The sequence below is a fragment of the Apium graveolens genome, chromosome 9 (genome assembly GCF_009905375.1).
Source record: "Apium graveolens cultivar Ventura chromosome 9, ASM990537v1, whole genome shotgun sequence".
Classification (NCBI taxonomy): domain Eukaryota; kingdom Viridiplantae; phylum Streptophyta; class Magnoliopsida; order Apiales; family Apiaceae; genus Apium; species Apium graveolens.
The window spans coordinates 66,893,956-66,917,436 of record NC_133655.1 but is presented as its reverse complement, the minus strand read 5'-3'; positions in this window follow the sequence as shown (position 1 = coordinate 66,917,436).

Genomic DNA, 23,481 nt, shown 5'->3' with positions numbered 1-23,481 from the left:
AAGGATAGCCAACCCATTACATATTCAGATCCTCAAGAATGGGCATTTCACCCCATGGTAAGAGTCGAGGAATATACAGATAGAGACATGGTCATTCCAGCATATTATGCTTCTAAAGATCCTTCAGAATATACTGAACCTGAAAAAGAAAAAGTCTCTCTGGATAGTGGCTTGCAACTGATTTTAATATAGTCACTTGACAATGTAATGTACAATAACATTGTCAACTGTGACACAACCAAACAGATTTGGGAGAAGATAGAGATCCTGTGTAAAGGAACATAGGAAGTTAGGTCAAACCAAAGGAGGATTCTGGTTTCTCAGTATGAGGGGTTTATGGCTAAACCAAAAGAAGGAATTATTGAAGTTTTTGAGAGGTTCAATAAATTGATAAATAACTTGCAGCGACATGATAAATATTATGAAACTGAGGAGGTTAACCTAAAGTTCATGCTAGCTCTTCTGACCATCCTGAATAGAAAATATCAGCTATTATAGAAGGAAGAGATCTAAGCAGAATGACTTTGGAAGTTCTATATGGAATCTTGAAAACTTATGAACTTGAAATGTTACAAAGAGAATCATTGAAAGCACACCATGGACATGTTGTTGATGGTTCAAGTGCTTTGATTGTTCATGATAAAGAAGAAAGTGAAGATGAGCAAGATGATCAAGTTCCAGTGATTCAAGCTATGGAACAAAAGAACAAAGGACCTCAGAAGCAAGTTGTATTGGAGTTGGAGGAAGATTAATATTACACCTTGGATGAACTAGATGAAATGGACCAATCCATGGCTTACTTGGCTAGGAAATTTTGCAACATAAGAGTCAAGAAGCCAAGGTTTTTCAAAGGGAAGGGACAATCTTCCAACAGTAATAATTGGAAACTAAAAGCTCAGTACAATTCAGCTAGCAAAGGTGGTTATAAAACTGGATTTGTGGACAGATCAAAGATAAGGTGCTTCAACTGTGATGAGTTGGGTCACTTTGCTACTGTGATGAGTGTGGAGATGTTTTATATACACACTAGCTTGATAGTAGCTACTGAGGAATTCAGTAGGCTAACAAAAGCCAATGAGAAACTTTAGAGGGAGAAGCAAAATCTGGATCTACTGCTTGTGGAGCTTGAGTGAGTCAAGAAAGAAAATGAATATCTGAAAAACAAGTTGAAGCGTGCTGCTGAACTTGAAGCTGTGTTGAAGAAGAAGCTGGAAATGAATGAAGTAAAGTTGAAGTCTTTCAGAAATGCATCTGAGTTGGTTGGTCAGTACCATGAGAAGAATAAGTCATATGTTAACAGAGCTATTGGTCTTGATTATGATGCTTTGAATAACAAGAAGAAAGTTGTAGGTGGTAAAGGAAAAGCAACTGAAAATGAAGATGTCCCAGCTATGCTGAGAAAGGTTGGTTCACCTATGTTCAAGGTATGTGAAGTATACTTCAGTGCAGAAGAGTTGATTATAAAGCAAGAAATTGTTGATGAAGACAATGAAAAGAAAAATACAGAAACAACTCCATCTTCCAAAGTTGAGAAGAAGCCCATGGTCAAACAAGATTCCAAGACACCTTTCAAGAAAGTAAAAACTGAAGATGCAAGAAAGAAGAAGAAGAATAGAAATGGGAAGATTGAGATTAACAAAAAAAACATCTTTGCATTTGTTATAAATGCTCCATGGAAACAATGTCAAAGATGTGGCTCTGTTGTGACCACCTCAACCCCGGGGTCAGGGGCTGACGTCACCAAAAATATAATAAACTACAACATAAACTACTAAATAAACTTTATTATATCACACGACCCCAAACCAGGAGCTGATCCAGATTCAAGTATTATTTAGGTTACAAGACAACACTAACTTATTCAAGCTCAGACTTCCTAGCTTATTACATCAACTCATCAGACCTCAGGGTCTGATACAAACTACCTCAGAGGAGCCGGGACCGGAGGGGGCTAACACTCTACGCTGACCTGGTCTTCTAGACATCTGCAATAAATAAATACAAAACAAGCTGCAAGGGTGAGCAATCCATTGCTCAACAGTACCTCTATATGAATAACCAGTAAAACAGGATGTATAAAAATAGTATAGGAATAGATATCAAAACTAGTTTACAAAAATCCGTAAAACAGGTATAAACTGGATATCAAAACTAGCATGCTCTGCAAAATAATATCATCTGTAGTGTGTTGTGTCAAAATACCAGAGTTCAGTTTTAGCATGCTATTTTCTTTCCAAAACCACTGTCCATTGCTGGACCCATAAATCATATGTCCCGTTACGAGGACCATAAACCATTTGTTCCGTTATGGGAACCATTAATCCAAGTTAGATATAAAAGTACATGAATTCTAGGGACAGCTGATCAGTCTATCCCACCACAAGTTATTCCGGAACTCAGAGACTAGCTAGGTCTCTGTCATGCTGGACTAAGCGGCCTACCAGTACGCGCATCCGACTTAGCCTCTTACGCAACCATGTTGGGCCGTTACCTAATAACGGACCTCTTACGCCACTGACCATCCAATATCTGATTCATTTTTATCCAGTTTCCAAAATCACTTACACCTATCTCTTTTTAAAGATTACAACACACATTCTAAAAATTCATTTTTAATTTTAATCACAATCTTGAGATAGGCATTTTCAGAAGTTATTTTTTCCCCAAAACATCAGTTAATAAAATATATTTAAATACGGGGAATACGTAACTTAAAACATTTTGTTCCAGTACATAATTTAAATCAACAATTATTCATATATACTAAACTGTAAAACATTAGTTCAGGGGTACTTGCCTTGTGAAGCTTTGTACTAACACTGGCTTGACTCTAATTGACTTCAACTACTCGGTCCTTCGACTCGAACCTACGAAATCGAAACAACCTAGGTTAAACGACCGATTATGCTTGACTTTTTCTCACTAACTAATTACCCAACGATACAATTCCCAACTCGTATGCATATCAATAATAACAATACGCACGCAATAATAGTGCACATAGAAACCAGGGGTCAATTTATATTAAACGAGATATATACACTCAATTCGTAATTTAAGGTAATTTTTAGAAAAATTTGGACAGCGACTCCTCTGTTTATAGGCCTACCCGTCGAAATATCAATCGACGTCAATTCCCAACAAAACCAATTCGAATCATCACATAACTAAATTTTAAGTCCCGAAAATAATTTATACAAGTTTTTTTATTTATTAAAATATTTAGGACTCAGAACAGGGTCATCACCGTCCACCGCGCACTCGTAAAAGAATTCATCGCGCGCGGTAGTAAAATTTATTGGTGCCCGAAAATATACGGGTGTCCGAATAAATTTCACTGATTATTAAAATCATACTCTGCACGAATTAAATTTTATTATCATGAATATTAGTCATCTGTCCAAAACCACTGTCCATAGCTGGACCCATAAATCATCTGTCCCGTTACGAGGACCATAAACCATTTGTTCCGTTACGGGAACCATTAATCCAAGTCAGATATAAAAGTGGATGAATTCTAGGGACAGCTGATCAGTCTATCCCACCACAAGTTGTTCCGGAACTCAGAGATTAGCTAGGTCTCTGTCATGCTGGACTAAGCGGCCTACCAGTGCGCGCATCCGACTTAGCCTCTTACGCAACCATGTTGGGCCTTTACCTAATAACGGGCCTCTTACGCCAATGACCATCCAATATCTGATTTATTTTTATCCAGGTTCCAAAATCACTTACACCTATCACTTTTTAAACGATTTCAGTATACATTCTAAAAGTCCCTTTTTAATTTTAATCACAATCTAGAGATAGGCATTTTCAGAAGTTACTTTTTCTCCAAAACATCAGTTAATAAAACATATTTAAATAAGGGGAATACGTAACTTAAAACGTTCTGTTCCAGTACATAATTTAAATCAACAATTATTCATATATACTAAACTGTAAAAGATTAGTTCAGGGGTACTTGCCTTGTGAAGCTTTGTACTAACACTGGCTTCACTCTAATTGACTTCAACTACTGGGTCCTTCGACTCGAACCTACAAAATCGAAACAACCTAGGTTAAATGACCGATTATGCTTGACTTTTCCTCACTAAATAATTACCCAACGATACAATTCCCGACTCGTATGCATATCAATAATAATAATATGCACGCAATAATAGTGTACATAGCAACCAGGGGTCAATTTGTATTAAATGAGATATATACACTCGATTCGTAATTTAAGGTAATTTTTAGAAAAATTTGGACAGCGACTCATCTGTTTACAGGCCTACCCGTCGAAATATCAATCGACGTCAATTCCCAACAAACCCAATTCGAATCGTCACATAACTGAATTTTTAGTCCCGAAAATAATTCATACAAGTTGTTATTTATTAAAATATTTAGGACTCAGAACAGGGTCATCACCGTCCACCGCGCACTCGTAAAAGAATTCATCGCGCGGCGGCAAGATTTATTGGTGCCCGAAAATATACGGGTGTCCGAATAAATTTCACCGATTATTAAAATCATATTCCGTACGAATTAAATTTTATTATCATGAAATATTAGTCATCTGTCCAAACAACTGTCCATTGCTGGACCCATAAATCATCTGTTCCATTACGAGGACCATAAACCATTTGTTCCGTTACGGGAACCATTAATCCCCGTCAGATATAAAAGTGGATGAATTCTAGGGAGAGCTGATCAGTCTATCCCACCACAAGTTGTTCCGGAACTCAGGGACTAGCTAGGTCTCTGTCATGCATGACTAAGCGGCCTACCAGTGCGCGCATCCGACTTAGCCTCTTACTCAACCATGCTGGGCTGTTACCTAATAACGGGCCTCTTACGCCACTGACCATCCAATATCTGATTCATTTTTATCCAGTTTCCAAAATCACTTACACCTATCTCTTTTTAAACGATTACAGCACATATTCTAAAAATCCCTTTTTAATTTTAATCACAATCTAGAGATAGGCATTTTCAGAAGTTACTTTTTCCCCAAAACATCAGTTAATAAAACATATTTAAATACGGGGAATACGTAACTTAAAACGTTTCGTTCCAGTACATAATTTAAATTAACAATTATTCATATATACTGAACTGTAAAAGATTAGTTCAGGGGTACTTGCCTAGTGAAGCTTGGTACTAACACTGGCTTGACTCTAATTGACTTCAACTACTGGATCATTCGACTCGAACCTACGAAATCGAAACAACCTAGGTTAAACGACCGATTATGCTTGACTTTTCCTCACTAACTAATTACCCAACGATACAATTCCCGACTCGTATGCATATCAATAATAATAATAATAATATGCACGCAATAATAGTGCACATAGCAACCAGGGGTCAATTTGTATTAAACGAGATATATACACTCGATTCGTAATTTAAGGTAATTTTTAGAAAAATTTGGACAGTGACTCCTCTGTTTATAGGCCTCCCTGTCGAAATATCAATCGACGTCAATTCCCAACAAAACCAATTCGAATCGTCACATAACTAAATTTTTAGTCCCGAAAATAATTTATACAAGTTGTTTTATTTATTAAAATATTTAGGACTCAGAACAGGGTCATCACCGTCCACCACGTGCTCGTAAAAAAATTTATCGCGCGCGGCGGTAAAATTTATTGGTGCCCGAAAATATACAAGTGTCCGAATAAATTTCACCGATTATTAAAATCATATTCTGAACGAATTAAATTTTATTATCACGAAATATTAGTCAAAAAAATTCCTGCATAAAATCAGAAAATAATTAAATCCTAAACTGCACAACACGCGCACCAACACGCGCCACAATCAGAGACGGCACAATCAACCGGAAAACCAAAAGAACAGCGGCCACAATCAGGGAAACAGGGACACACTCGAACCCAATACACATACACACACACATGCAGACTGAAAACACGTACAGAACATACATATATATATGTATACGAAGTAAGCAATAGAAGTAACAACCAGGAGGCTGGCAATTACCGGAAATATCGCCGGCGGCCGGAGAAGAAACAGAAGCAGGGAACAAGAAATAAAGAGAAGAAGAGGAATTAGAACAGGAAAGAAAAAGGCGAGGATGAGGACTGAGTAAACGAAGGAGAAGGAGGCGAAGAGAGTGGAGAGATTGATATCACAGTGGGGAAGAAGGAGGAAGGGGGTTTGTATATATTTTTTTTTCATTTGCTGTCTAAACTTAGCACTCAACACGTATCCCTGACTCCCTGCCACGTGTGGTTCCTAAGCTTCTTAACCCGAATTCTGATATAAAAATGCAATTATCGACATAAAGCTGCGCGCGAAAGTTCATCGCAAAAATTCCAAAATATCACAAATAATCTGAAGTTACTAAAATAAAATTTTCATAATTTTTAAAGCATTTTACGAACACAACTTATACCCGCATTTTATGAATAAACGAAACAACGCGCGAGTAAGATTAATCTCGAAAATTACCAAAATAAATTTTAAAATTCTCAGAATATTGTAAACGTAATAAAACATGAGTTTCATAATTTTTGAAGAATCCTAGAATTAAATATGGATGTTATAGTTAAATGAATTCAGAAAATCATTTAAGAATAAATAATTAACAGAATATTGATTTGTAAATTTTATAAAATCCCAAAAATAATCATTAAGATTATAAACTCATAAAAACAATTTTAGAGACAACCCAAATAATTTTGAAAATAGGATTGTCATAAAATCACTTTTTAAAAGTGAAACAGAAATAAAATGGTGCAACAGTTAATCATAAAAACACACCACACAATCCAACAATCACTTATAAACAATAATAAATAAAACACAGAGACCATAATTAATACAAAATTCTTTATTAATTATTTACGCAATAATTACATATTTAAATATTACAAAAATATACGAGCCGTTATATCCTTCCCCCTTAAAAAGATTCTTCCCTCAGAATCTTAACTAATTAAATAAGTGAGGATATTTGTCAAGCATAATTGATTCTAATTCCCAGGTAGACTCTTCTACACTAGGGTTTCTCCAAAGCACTTTAACTATAGGGATGGATTTATTCCTAAGTACATGCTCCTTACGATCTAATATCTGGATTGGCTGCTCCACAAAGGACAAATCTGATTAAAGCTCGATTGGTTCATATTCGATTACTTGATTCGAAGCAGGGATATAAGGCTTCAACATGGACACGTGAAATACATTATGAATATGCTGCCATTGTGGGGGTAGAGCTATCTCGTACACAATTTTTCCTATTCGCTTCAAAACCTCGAATGGTCCTATATACCTCGGACTCAGCTTACCTTTCTGACCAAATCGAATCAATCCTTTCCATGGCGAAATCTTTAGTAATACCAATGATCCTATTTCAAAATTTATGTCCTTCCGATGTAAATCTGCATTCTTCTTATGTCTGTCCTGAGTGGCTTCCAATCTTTTCTGTATTAATACCACTGCCTTTTTCGTCTACTATACTAAATTAGGTCCTAACACTTTCTTTTCTCCTACCTCATCCCAACACAGAGGTGATCTACACTTCCGTCCATATAAGGCTTCATAAGGTGGCATTCTAATGCTAGCATGGTAGCTGTTATTATAAGAAAATTCTATTAATGGCAAATGATCATCCCAATTTCCCTTGAAATCCAAAGCACATACTCTTAACATATCTTCGATCATCTGAATCGTTCTCTCACTTTGGCCATCAGTTTGAGGATGATAAGCGGTGCTCTTATTTAACTTAGTTCCTAAACATTCTTGAAATTTCGTCCAAAACCTCGAATTGAATCTTGGATCTCGATCTGACACTATAGACATAGGTACCCCATGCTTGGTGACTATCTCATCCAAATATATTTTAACTAGCTTTTCCAAAGAATACCTTTCATTAATCGGAAGGAAATGCGCTGATTTGGTCAATCTATCAATGATTAACCAAATGGCATAGTGATTCGATCTTGTCTTCGGCAAACCTACCACGAAATCCATTGCAATCTCTTCCCATTTCCACTGTGGGATCTCCAGAGGCTGCAACAATCCACTGGGCCTTTGATGCTCTGCTTTTACCATCTGACACACGTGACACTTACTGACCCAATCCGCAATCTCCTTCTTCATTCCTGGCCATCAGAAGTGCTTCTTTAAATCTTGGTACATCTTCGTGCTACCAGGGTGAATAGAAAACCTAGAGTTGTGCGCTTCGGGCAATATTTCATTCTTCAATTCTATTATATTAGGAATCCAAATATGAGAGGAAAATTTAAACAAACCTTGGTTATCCTTTTGAGTACATAATTCTTCTCCTGTCAGACCATCCAATTCTTGTTCCATAACTCCCTCTTGACACCTTTTAATCTTTTCTATTAATGTTGGCTGGAAAGTAATCTCGTATAACTGCTCCTGACCTCCACTTGATACTCGAACTTCAATTTCCATCTTTCCTAAATCTCGGGCTAATTCATTCGCGATACGAGCCACATTTAATTTCTCTCTTCTACTTAAGGCATCAGCCACCACGTTGGCCTTACCTGGGTGATAATTAATCGAACAATTATAGTCCTTAATCAGTTCCAGCCACCTTCTTTGTCTAATGTTTAAATCCTTTTGGGTGAATATATACTTTAAGCTTTTATGATCCTTATAGATATCACATTTCTCTCTGTACAAGTAATGACGCCATAACTTCAAAGCAAACACTATAGCTGCCAACTCAAGATCATGAACTGGATATTTCTGCTCATGGGGCTTTAACTGCCTAGACGCATACGCGATAACCTTATCATGTTGCATTAGCACACAACCTAATCCTTTGAGAAAAGCATCACTATAGATTACGAAATTCCTTGTTTCATCTAGTAACACTAACACTGGTGTTGTCACTAGCCTCTTTTTTAACTCTTGGAAACTTTCTTCACATTTCTCAGTCCAAACAAATCTCTCATTCTTCCGGGTCAGCTTGGTCAACGGGGTTGCAATCTTGGCAAAGTCCTTCACAAATCTTCGGTAATAGCCTGCTAATCCAAGAAAACTTCTAAATTCCTTCGGGGTCTTCGGTTGCTCCCATCTGGATACCGCTTCAATCTTCGCAGGGTCTACCTTAATACCATCCTTACCCACTATATGACCTAAAAACTGGACTTCCTCCAACCAAAATTCACATTTTGAGAACTTAGCGTATAGTTGTTTTTCTCTCAACCTTTGCAAAGCAATCCTTAGATGTTTGGCATGGTCGTCTTTGGTCTTTGAGTAGATGAGGATGTCATCAATAAATAAAATAACAAACTTATCCAGATACTCCTTATACACCATGTTCATTAAGTCCATAAAAGTTGTTGGCGCATTAGTCAATCCGAATGACATCACTAAAAACTCATAATGGCCATACCTGGTTCGAAAGGAAGTCTTCGGTCTATCTTCAGGCTTGATCTTCAACTGATGATAGCCCGATCTTAAGTCGATCTTGGAAGAACAACATGCTCCCTTCAGTTGATCAAATAAATCATCAATCCTGGGTAGGGGATACTTATTCTTGATGGTTAACTTATTCAATTCTCGATAGTTAATACACAATCTCATGCTTCCGTCCTTCTTTTTCACAAATAATACTAGCGCGCCCCACGGGGATACACTTGGTCTAATTACCCCTTTATCCAAAAGTTCCTGAAGTTGTTTAGCTAGCTCTTTCATTTCTAATGGAGCCATACGGTAGGGTGCCTTTGAAACTGGTTCTGCTCCCGGAATTAGATCAATAGAAAACTCAATCTCCCGATCGGGTGGTAATCCTGGTAACTCGTCTGGAAACACATCTGAAAATTCACTAACTACTGGAATTTTCTCCAATCCGGGTACCTTCTTCTTAGTGTCCACGACATGGGCTAAATACGCTTCACATCCTTGTCTTAACAGCTTCCTCACTTTTAGTATCGAAAGAAAAATTTTTCCTGCTTCTGTCCTTGATAAATTATCCTTTTGTTATCTTCTGTATATAACAAAACTTTCTTTTTCTTGCAATCAATATTTGCCTTATGCTGGGACAACCAATCCATTCCTAGAATTACATCAAACTCTCCTAACTGAAAGGGTATTAAATCCACTGAAAAGAAATGCCCACAAATTTCTAGTTGACATCTAGGACAAAACTGGTTTACTGAGACTTGATCCTGATTAGCTACCTCTATAGACAAGGGCTCATTTAGATTCTCCAACATCAAATCCATATTACTTACACATTCTTTAGATATAAAGGACTTAGATGCTCCCGAATCAAATAAAACTTTAAAAAGCACTGAATTTAGAGAAAGCATACCTACAACCACATCTGAATCCTGAGCATTGGATCTCTGGTCATCTTAAAGGTTCTGGCTCTTGTTGTGCTAGTTGCTGGTCCTTGAGATTTATTCCCTCATACACTGCCTTGAGTAGCCGTCTTGCAGTTTCTGGAGATGTGCCCAACCTTACCACACTTAAAGCAGGTGACTCCGAAGTTTCCTGTGTTACACTCTGACGCATAATGACCCTTTTTATCGCATTTAAAACACTGGACATCCTTCCGGCACTGACCACTATGCTTTTTACCACATAACTTACAATCCACAACTGGCCTGGTTGACTGAACTGGGGCAGAGGCAACTGAGGTGGCACCGGAACTCGACTGAGCCATGCCTTGCCTTCTAAATCTCCTATTCCTATTTCGGCCAAACTTCCTTGGGAACTTCTGACTAGACTCCTCCTGGTCTGCATTACCTATACCACCTTCAAACTTTCTCTTCCGATCACTCCTTTCCTTGGAGGCCAACTTCTGATCACTCTCAATCACCAAGGCGGCTTGAACTACAGAGGTATACATTTTAAGCTGTAGGGCCACCACTCCACTATGAACTTCCGGGTTTAGTCCTTGCTGAAATATCCTAGCTTTCTAAATCTCAGTGTTCACATATCCAGGGGCTAGTCGGGACAACTCCGTAAACTTGGCCTCATACTCAGCCACACTCTTTTCTCCTTGCTTCAATTCCAAAAACTCCACTTCCAACTGACTCTGCAAGCAATTCGGAAAATACTTCTCTAGAAACAACTTCGTAAATCTGGCCCAAGAAATAGAGCCTTCTCCTTCTAAGGCACGCGCAGATTCCCACCAATAACTTGCTTCACCTTTAAGAAAGTAACTGGCATAATCCGACTTAGAATCATAACTAACCTGAATAAGGGTGAAGGCTTTCTCCATTTCTTTAAGCCAAATTCTAGCAGCAACCGGATCTACCTCGCCCTTAAACTCTGGGTGTTTAACTGACTGAAAAGACTTGAAGCTAACAGTCTGGTTTGACTCTCTTGGCTGGGGTTGTTGTTGAAGCTGCAGCTGTTGTTGGATTTGTTGGTGTTGTTGTTGTATAAATTGTTATTGTTGTTGTTGCTGTTGCAGTAATTGTCGTTGCTGCTGCTGGAATTATTCTTGCTGCTGAGCCATCTGATTAGATTGTTGGCGCAGCAAATCTAGTAATCCATCCATGACTGGGCCCCCTTTAAAGTTCCTGCTGGAGGAATTGGACGGGAAATTTTTCTTGGGAGGCATTCTCCTGAAACATGACAAAAAGGTTTTATATGAAAATTGTGCCCCCGGGTAACAACAGTTTTATGCATCAGGAGAATGCGGTCACAATTAAATTTTCCTTCCTTGTTTATTTGGGGTCCACCCATGATGCATAACTTACTTCAACAAATCTAGCAACAAATACAACAATAACAGTAACAGCAATAACAAAAGTGCAATAAAATAAAACCAACAACAGTAATATCATAAAAGAACAATAGTACAACAACAGTACAAATCCATCTAACAACTACAGTACAACGCTCAAAATATACTAGGTACACCACAAAATTGGCTGTCATAGTAGCCCCGCCTAATACAAACTACAATACATATTAAACATACATAGGAAAAGCATCTACAGAACTCCTATAACTAATTCTGAGCTCTGTATCCTACTACAGCGACTCTGATCTAGCTACTGCCACTATAACCAATGGATCATAACTCAAATACCAACTAGTTCACGAGATCCTGGTACTGAACAGCTCTAAACTCGGAGCTAATAAAACGATCAATGGTCTGGGCTCTCTCTACAGCAGCCTGAGTCAAGGATCACACTCTCTCCTGCACATCTGGTGAAGTAGCAGGGATGCCCTGGAAAGGCCCGACCAGAATCTGGTCAAGCTGAGCTGCGAACCCTGGGCTCTGCACTCTGATCAAAGACTGGTTCACTGCTCGGTGAACATGGTAAGGGATTGGGGAGGATGCACTTGAAAGAACAGATGGAGGAACAAGTGATCTCGAGGTGGAGGAACTGGGACCACATCCTCGAGGGAAATCCCTAACAGCCGACACTGACCTTCGTACCCAGCGAGGACGGGCACTAGGTCCTGACACACCTCCTGGTGCAACTGGAGGAACGGGTGGAGGAGGCATAGGAGTCTCCTCAGCTATAACATCCAAAGTCCGCTCAGAGTCTGAATCATCTGAATCTGACTGATTCCCCCGAGAAGGAGAACTAGAGATCACTATGGGCCACTGTCAACCATATCAATACAAGGAAAATATAACAAGATTAAGGAAAGTCTATTAAAATATTAATAGATGCCAGGGTAACAACGTCGGAACCCTCGACTGACACTTAAGGTTGCTCCTCGACATGAGTTGCACACTATAGGACATACTTCCTACACCTTACTGAGTCAACTCTTAACCTAAATTAGGGACTTGAACCTGTGGCTCTGATACCAACTGTGACGACCTCAGCCCCGGGGTCATGGGCTGACGTAACCAAAAATTGAATAAACTACAACATAAACTACTAAATAAACTTTATTATATTGCACGACCCCAAACCAGGAGCCGATCCAGATTCAAGTGTTATTTAGGTTACAAGACAACACTAACTTATTCAAGCTCAGACATCCTAACTTATTATAGCAACTCATCAGACCTCAGCGTCTGATACAAACTACCTCAGAGGAGCCGGGACCGGAGGGGGCTGACATTCTACGCTGACGTGGTCTTCTAGACATCTGCAATAAATAAATATAAAACAAGCTGCAAGGGTGAGAAATCCATTGCTCAACAGTACCTCTATATGAATAACCAGTAAAACATGATGTATAAAAATAGTATAGGAACAGATATCAAAACTAGTTTATGAAAATCCGTAAAAAAGGTATAAACTGGATATCAAAACTAGCATGCTCTGCAAAATAATATCATCTGTAGTGTGCTATGTCAAAATACCAGAGTTCAGTTTTAGCATGTTATTTCCTTTCCAAAATCACTGTCCATTGCTGGACCCATAAATCATTTGTCCCGTTACGAGGACCATAAACCATTTGTTCCGTTACGGGAACCATTAATCCAAGTCAGATATAAAATTAGATGAATTCTAGGGACAACTGATCAGTCTATCCCACCACAAGTTGTTCTGGAACTCAGAGACTAGCTAGGTCTCTGTCATGCTGGACTAAGCGGCCTACCAGTGCGCGCATCCGACTTAGCCTCTTACGCAACCATGTTGGGCCATTACCTAATAACGGGCCTCTTACGCCACTGACCATCCAATATCTGATTCATTTTTATCCAGCTTCCAAAATCACTTACACCTATTTCTTTTTAAACGATTACAGCACACATTCTAAAAATCCCTTTTTAATTTTAATCACAATCTAGAGATAGGCATTTTCAGAAGTTACTTTTTCCCCAAACATCAGTTAATAAAACATATTTAAATACGGGGAATGCGTAACTTAAAACGTTCTGTTCCAGTACATAATTTAAATCAACAATTATTCATATATACTGAACTGTAAAAGATTAGTTCCGGTGTACTTGCCTTGTGAAGCTTTGTACTAACACTGGCTTGACTCTAATTGACTTCAACTACTGGGTCCTTCGACTCGAACCTATGAAATCGAAACAACCTAGGTTAAACGACCGATTATGCTTGACTTTTCCTCACTAACTAATTACCCAACGATATAATTCCCGACTCGTATGCATATCAATAATAATAATATGCACGCAATAATAGTGCACATAGCAACCAGGGGTTAATTTGTATTAAACGAGATATATACACTCGATTCGTAATTTAAGGTAATTTTTAGAAAAATTTGGACAACGACTCCTCTGTTTATAGGCCTACACGTCCAAATATCAATCGACATCAATTCCCAACAAAACCAATTTGAATCATCACATAACTAAATTTTTAGTCCCGAAAATAATTTATACAAGTTGTTTTATTAATTAAAATATTTAGGACTCAGAATAGGGTCATCACCGTCCACCGCGCGCTCGTAAAAGAATTCATCGCGCGCAGTTGCAAAATTTATTGGTGCCCGAAAATATACGGGTGTCCGAATACATTTCACCGATTATTAAAATCATATTCCGCATGAATTAAATTTTATTATCACGAAATATTAGTCAAAAAATTCCTGCACAAAATCAGAAAATATTTAAATCCCAAACTGCACAACACGCGCGCCAACACCCGCCACAATCATAGACGGCACAATCAACCGGAACACCAAAAGAAGAGCGGCCACAATCAGGGAAACAGGGACACACTCGAACCCAATACACACACACACATGCAGACTGAATACACGCACAAAACTTACATATATATACGTATACGAAGTAAGCAACAGAAGTAATAACCAGGAGGCTGGCAATTACCGGAAATATCGTCGGCGGCCGGAGAAGAAACGGAAGCAGGGAACAAGAAATAAAGAGAAGAAGAGGAACTAGAACAGGAAAGAAAGAGGTGAGGATGAGGACTGAGTGAACGAAGGAGGAAGAGGCGAAGAGAGTGGAGAGATTGATATCACAGTGGGGAAGAAGGAGGAAGGGGGTTTGTATATATTTTTTTTTCATTTGTTGTCTAAACTTAGCACTCAACACGTATCCCTGACTTCCTGCCACGTGTGGTTCCTAAGCTTTTTAACCCGAATTCTGATATAAAATGCAATTATCGACATAAAGCTGCACGCGAAAGTTCATCGCAAAAATTCCAAAATATCACAAATAATCTGAAGTTACTAAAATAAAATTTTCATAATTTTTAAAGCATTTTACAAACACAACTTATACCCGCATTTAATGAATAAACGAAACAACGCGCGAGTAAGATTAATCTCAAAAATTACCAAAATAATTTTAAAATTCTCAAAATAATGTAAACGTAATAAAACATGAGTTTCATAATTTTTGAAGAATCCTAGAATTAAATATAGATTTTATAGTTAAATGAATTCAGAAAATCATTTAAGAATAAATAATTAACAGAATATTGATTTGTAAATTTTATAAAATCCCAAAAATAATCATTAAGATTATAAACTCATATAAACAATTTTAGAGACAACCCAAATAATTTTGAAAATAGGATTGTCATAAAATCACTTTTTAAAAGCGAAACAGAAATAAAATGGTGCAACAGCTAATCATAAAAACACACCACACAATCCAACAATCACATATAAACAATAATAAATAAAACACAGAGACCATAATTAATACAAAATTATTTATTAATTATTTACGCAATAATTATGTAATAACCCCAATTTTTGGAAATTTTTGAAACCCTTATGAATAGTGTTTTTGCTGAATGAGAAAACTGTTCATGCCACGCTATGTAGGGGTTCTGTTATTGATCTTATGGGATATTATTAGTACTCTATGTGGTATATAAGTGTATGTAAAGATCGTCAGAATCCAATTCTGAACACTTTGATTTTTCTCGGAAATCCACTAGATACGGAGAGAATTGAGTATAAGGTAACAGGATAAAAAGGATTTAAATTAAAGGATTATAAGAGAGGATCATAAAAGGAATACAATATATTGAGAAAGGTTAAGGGAACCTAAGTAATAAGATCCCGGGTATGATCCCTCAAACGATAAACGAGAACGAAAGATAAGCGAACCGTAAAACAAATAAGTGACCAAGAGACAAGCTTGTACAAGAAGCCAGGGATTGTGACATCATCAAACCACAAGGTGTGGACAAGTGGGAGCATTATGACATGTGCAAGGTGACATAAGCATGACATGGGAAGGAAGGAGGTGTGGTTGAATGAGAACCACACAAATTCAAGGGCAAGAAGGTAATTGACTAAAGCAAGCACAAAAACCAATCAACCAAGCCAAGTAAAATCATTTTCATCAAAAATCAAAAGCAACCAAGGCTTTGTTCTTGAAGCTCTCGGCTTTTTACTATTCATTAAGCAAGAATTTTCAAAAATTCAAGATCCAAGCTTCCTAAATTGGTGAGTAAATTCCCTAATCATCTTCATGCTTAGTTAGGGCTATACCATGAGTTTAAGCCATCAATTCCTTCTCAATCTTCTTCATTTAATCAAAGAAGAAGACTATGAATAGTGTTTTCAAGTTTTTAACTTGAAATTTTTCTTGTTTTTCTTGAAGATCCAAGCATTCTTAAGACTTCTCAAAGCTTCTTAAGGCTTCCTAGCTCCTCCCACCACTTCAAGGAAGGTATACCATCTCCAAACCCTAGATTCCTATGTATTATAAGATGATTTTGATTAGTAGGATGATATTGTAGCTTGTTGTTGTGATTTAGAGTTTGGGATTTGGAGTGGTAGTGAAATGGAATGGTAAATGTTGTGGTTTTGATTAAAAGAACTTAAGTATGATTAAAGTTAAGTTTAGGCATAAGTATGAATGATTAAATTAAATTGGTTGGGGTTGTTATGATGTGATAAGGATGGATGTTGGTTGTATGTTGGATTTGAGGTTGGTTTGTGGTTGGTTTTGTATGGTTTAAAATTGGGAAATCGCGTAAACATAGCCGTCGTAACGTCCGATTTTCTTTGGACTGTTTTTGTGCATAGCATTAGGACCCGAGAACCCCCTGCTAGATTATGACCACTGCCATGTTTAGATAGCTCATGTTACGAGCTTCGTTTTGATATGTAGTTCGTTCGATTCCGATGCACGGTTTAGGAGAAACGACCGTTTCAAGTAACGGCGTTTCGCGAACGAAACTTTTTCCCTCGCCTTACTTTGAAACAAAGGTTAAAGACCAAAAAGGGTTAATTAATGTATGAAACATTTATGGTAAGTGTGTTAGGCAGTTGGTAAGACACTCGCGAAGGAATCGCTTTAAAACTCGTAAAGGTTAAATTATTAAAAATGGTGGAGCCGAGGGTACCCGAGTGACTTAAGCAAATCAGTGAGCGCAAAACAAGCGTTAGAGTCTAAGTTAGTTAAAGTATAGATTTACAAGTGATTTTGGTTTAATTCCAACTTACTTGTTGTTTATAGGTTACCAGACTCGTCCCGAGCCTTTTATCACCCCAAGTCGCTCAGGCAAGTATTCTATCCGTTATACTGTTGTTGTGATGTATACATTTGTATATGCATGATCTTGCGATAAATGCATATTGGTTATTTAGCAAATTCTTGCGATATATTGTAGCATGTGATATGGTATATATGCATGCCTGTTTCATATTCTTGAAATATATATCTGTTGGTTCAGTTGATAATACATATGCTAGAGAATAGCGGTAACTTGCATATACCCTTAGTATAGGGACCCAAAGGTGAAAACATTTTCTAAAACCGGGAGTTGAGGATCCCGAGTAGATTGTGTATATATGGATATATATATATATATATATTTATATATATATGGTTATAGTTTTCCAAACTATTAATCGAATAAGGGTTATTCGATAACTTTATTTTATTATTGAATATTATTTCGAATATTATTCGAAGGCGTATGACTCCTTTATATTAAATGAATATTATTTTGAATATTCATTCGAGGGCTTATGACTCTTTTATATTATTTATTGAATATTATTTGAATATTCATTCGAGGGCTTATGACTCAGTTTATATTATTTATTGAATATTATTTGAATATTCATTTGAGGATCTATGACTCCGATTATTTGCTGAGGTATATTCTTTATTTTATTAAAAAATAAGGTGTCAATAATCAAACTTATTTTCGATTATTCAAATAAAGATAGTACTTTCATATAAGTATATCTTTGGTTATTTAATACTCGTTTCAAGTATAAGTTTTAATACTTCTACTTCAATTATTTTTATAAAGATAATTCTTTGTGGGAATATTATTTAAATAATAATATTCAGACATTTTCTAAATCAACTGGGGACTGATTTACTTCATTAAATCAGTTTTACTCCAAACACTCTTTAAAGTGTTTTCGAGTCTAAAAAAATGATTTTCAAAAGTTAGAGCGGATCCCAAAACTATTTTTATATTTAAGATCTTCCTTTTAAAAAAAAAAGGGATTTAAATACTCGCTCAAAACCTGGGGGATCCGGCTCGGTGGTGTGTTTTATATTCGCAACAAGGTTGCTGTCTTGGTAAAAGAGTTTTTGATTACTTACCCAATATTCGGGAAGTAAAATTCTTGGAACAAGTTAATCCATTAACAGGCATCGCCTGGGAAATATCGGTGAGTTTTCCTTTCCAACTAGATACGACTTCTTGGTGGAGCCGTATCAACAAGTTTCTACTTGGGGAAAGGGGGAAACGAGCTTTACGTTTCAGAGTCATGGATTTCATCTGAACTAGGAGTGGCGTAAGTGGTCGAGTAGCGCCGGCCCAGCCTTATTATATTGGCCCAAATGGCCTGGAAGTTCCGCTAAGGCGGTCCATTCCTTAGGAGTTCAGTGTTCGGTTGACAAGTAAATCCGACAGGTTCTCCTCTACATGTAGAAAATGGTGGGGTTGTACTACTACGACTGATCATCGTAAGTGGTCTTCCTGGCGCGGTAAACTCCTGTAATGAGTTCATCATCCATTTGGATAATTCTGCAACACTACCCGTAGCATTTCGATTGAAAGGCTACTAATGGGTGGTTGCCGAAGCATTGACAGGATCAAACATTTTTACTGGTGTATCCATTGAATGAAGTATCTCGTAACTTCATCTCTTTTCAAAATATTTCAAAGATCAAATATTTTCAAGTTTTATTTGTGGTCTCATCTATGGGATGACCTCGTGAATCTTATTATACTTCGAACAGTAGTAGTTCAAGTAGATTTCTAAAAAAATGGTATAAGTATAGTGAAGTAATTGGTAACTTCATCTTCTTTTAAAACTTATATCCAGTAAGTAATTACCTTACTCACGATAAAGATTCTAGTAAGTATCCATTTAGATACTTATATTATTGTTATCACTATGTATTATCTTGCGAGCTGTAAGGCTCACTCTTGCTTTATTTCTTCATCACACAACAACAGTTAGGAGAGATGGCCAGACTCCAGCAGACCCAGCGCAAGCGCGTGGGAAGCGTCCCGCGTCTTCCCGATGATGTTGTAGCTGCTATAGCTGCAGAGGTAGATCCATTGTAGTTCAGACCATCTACTTTTGAGAATCAAATTATGTATAATTATAACTTGTGGCAGATAATGGCAATTAACTGTAAATTTATCAAGTAATCATTTTGGGTTGTAATAACTTTTAAATGGTGGATTCAAAGACTTGTACTTATTTCAATTTCATCTTTGAGACTATAACGGGTTGTGGTGTGTGTTAGTGTGGGGTCACATCATAAGGTTAGTATTATTAATTAAGTGAGGTGATATTGTGGAAAGAAGGACCGTGACGACCCGGATCCCTGACCCCGGATCTGGGGGTGTTACAAATTATATATTTAAATATTACAAAAATATACGAGTCGTTATATTTGTGAATCATCGAACTCATCTTTGTAAAAAGGTTGTTAGCAAGCCAGTAGAAGGAGCTTGTAAGTAAAATGAAGCAAATACAAATGATCCATATTCATTCTGTGACAAGTTTGATTGTATCCCTTGTAACTTGACAATGATGAAAAGTTATCATAAGCTAAGAGTAGACCTCAAAGAAGTAAATGTTAGGTCTACATCAAAAAGGGAGAATGCACAACAGTCCATAAACACCAATCTTTCTGGAACAGCTCATTCTAGTTTTGCTCATTCTGATAAAAAGAAGAAAGTACCCAACATTGCTTGGGTTTCTAAACACATTTAATCCTTATTGTGTGTAGCGCAAAGGGAAGAAAGTTATATGGATCATACACAGTGAATGCTCAAGACATATGACAGGTGATATGGCCATACTATCACAGTTTAAGGAGAAGGCTAGCCCATTAGTGAGTTTTGGAGACAACAGCAAAGGTTTCACAATGGGATATGGAAAATTATTTTCTAGAAATGTTGTCATTGAAGATGTAGTACTGGTAGCTGGTCTTGAAGTGAATCTCCTTAGTGTTTGTCAATTTGCAGACAAAGGATTCAAGGTTTCATTTGACAAAGGAGAATGCATTTTTATCAGCAAAAAGACTGGTGAAGTTGCTCTGAAAGGAGCAAGGAAGGGAAGCTTATTTGTTGCAGACTTAGACTTAGCAAATAAGGATGGAATTTGTTAATTCTACATCAAGGCATCTATAGAGCAAAACAACCTATGGCATAAGATGCTATATCACTTGAATTTCAAGGCAATCAATACTCTAGTTAAAAAGGAGTTAGTGAGAGACATGCCTAATCAGTAAAACTGTGAATTCTATAAGTGCACCTTTGCAACTTATTCACATGGACTTGTTTGGACCAGTTAATGTCCTGTCAATTTCAAGAAAGAGATATTGTTAGATATATTTGTGATGTCGTGTCTAATATGATTTGTGTTTAGTTTTCAGATCTTACTTAACTAGACAAATCAGTACTTAATTGAAAATCAGTACTTATACTGAAGTCAGGACTTAAGATATCAGAACTTAAGTTGTCAGAACTTAAGTTATCAGGAGATATTTATCAGGAGATAATATCAGGACTTAAGGAGATGTTCAGATAAGGAAGGCGGCTGATTGAAAGGAAAGAAGATCAAGACAAACATAAGAAGAAATATGCATGGAGAAGAATTCTACAAGGAATAGAATTCTTAGAAGAAAAGATAACTGATTAATATATATTAGGAAGCAGAACTGTATTCGATATCAATTAGAAGATTATCTTGTAACTGTGTAGTATATAAACACGGATATAGGGTTTACACTATATATGTTATCATAATCGAGTTTATTATTTATTGTAACCCTAGCAGCTCTCGTGATAATTTGTTCATCACTGAGAGAGGATAGTTCTTTGTAACAGAGTTTATTGTGTTGAATAAAATCTGTTTTCTGTTACTTGAGTTCTTATATTCGATTTGATTGTAGTAAACACTGTATTCAACCCCCTTCTACAGTGTGTGTGACCTAACAAGTGGTATCAGAGCAATCTGTTAATATACATACAGTAAAGATCCAAAAACAATCATATTTGAAGAAGTACAAACTCCAACCAAGCCCACCAAAATTGAAGAAACTCCAAAGACTCAAATTCATAATCGATATGAGACTATTAGGGTTCCCATACTGAAACCTTTTGAGTATCCCATATGGAAGGTGAGGATGTCTATGTTTTTGGAAGCTACAGATCCAGAATACCTTGAAAGAATTAATAAAGGACCACACAAGCCAACCAAGCTCTCTGTTATAGTTGCAGATCAGCCAGCACAGACTGTACCAAAGAAGAAAAGTGAATATACAACTGAAGATATCTCATCTATTGCAAAGAATTCAAAGGTAAGACATTTGTTGCACAGTGCCATTGATAATGTCATGTCAAACAGGGTAATTAACTGCAAGACTGCAGAAGAGATATGGGATGCCTTAGAGACAAGATGCCAGGGAACTAATTCAATTAAGAAGAACAGGAGGACTATACTCACTCAAGAGTATGAACACTTTGACTCAAAACCTGATGAGTCATTGACTAGTTTATATGATAGATTTGTCAAACTCTTGAATGATCTGTCACTGGTGGATAAGGAATATGATCTTGAAGATACTAATCTCAAATTCCTTTTAGCTCTTCCTGAAAGTTGGGATTTGAAGGCCACAACTATAAGAGACAACTATGCTCTTGATGAAACTACTCTTGATGAAATTTATGGTATGCTCAAGACTCATGAACTTGAGATGGATCAAAGAAGCAAGAGGCATGGGAGAAAATCAATAACAGTTGCTCTTAAGGCTGAGGAGGAATCCTCTAAAGTGGCTGTCTCAAAGAAAGGCAAAGGAAAGGCTCTCATCACAAAGTCTGATACTGAGTCATCAAGTCCTGATAGTGATGTGGATTCAGAAATTGAAAGTCTATCTGAGATGGACCCTGATGAAGAGATGATGAAGCTGTGTGCTCTTATGGTGAAAGGAATTACAAAGATTGTATACAGGAAATTCAGAAGGGGAAAGAAGTTTTCCAGGAAAGGTGCAAGTTCTGATAAGAAAGGTTTCAGAAAATCTGAAGGCAAAGGAGGAAAGTCTGACAAAGGAGATTACTCAAATGTCAAAGGCTACAACTGTGGTGAGAAAGGCCACATATCTCCTGATTGCAAGAAAGTGAAGAGTGACAAAGGCAAGGCTCTTGTCACAAAGAAGAAAAGTTGGACAGACACTTCAGATTCTGAAAGTGAGGTGAACTATGTCTTGATGGTAAATGCTGATAGCAGCTCTGAAGCTGCTGAGTTAAAGGTACCTCAAACAACTTATGTTTTTCATTCTGATGATATTAATAAGTTGAGAAGATATCTTAAAACCATGTTCATTAGTTATAGAGATCAAACTTTAACATGTGAAAGATTAACTTCTGAAAATCTTGCTTATAAAAAGAGGAATGATTAATTAGAAAAAGAGTTAGTTATGTTCCATCAAACTCAGAAAGATAGAGATGATGCTTTCTATGTTAGAGATGAAGTGCTTAAAATGAATGAATCTCTAAAAACAGAGTTAGAAAAGGAAAGAGAGATTATCAGGACTTGGACTAACTCTGGCAGAACAACTCAGAATTTGTTAAGTAGTGGAAACTGGAAAGAAGGCTTAGGTTATGGAGATGATAAGAATGATAAAAGAACTGTAGAAATTGAGCCTATAGTTGTTAAACAAAAGCCAAAGGTAAATCCTGTTAAGTTTGTAGCTGTAAAGTCTGATGTTGATAAATCAGAAGTTAAAGAGAAATTAACTTTTGACAAACCAAAACGGGATAAGCCAACTGAAGTTAACATAGGCTTAATGACAAAGAAGCAGCTTAAGCATAAGCTGAAAGATGTTAAGAATGTAAACAAGGTAAAGACACCTAGGAAAAATAGGAATGGAATGGTGGGTGTGAATAAAAGCAATGATTATAAGCCTGTTCCTAATGCTCCTAGAAAGAAATGTTATAACTATGGAAATTCTAACCATCTAGCTTCTTTTTGCAGGAAAAATAAGAACATAAACTCCTTACCTTCGAAATCAGGAGTTAAGAGTCAGTCTGTTAGATATAGGCCACAAAATCCTTGTTTTCATTGTGGTAGTTTATGGCATTCCATTTATACTTGTAAGGAATATCATAGTTTGTACTA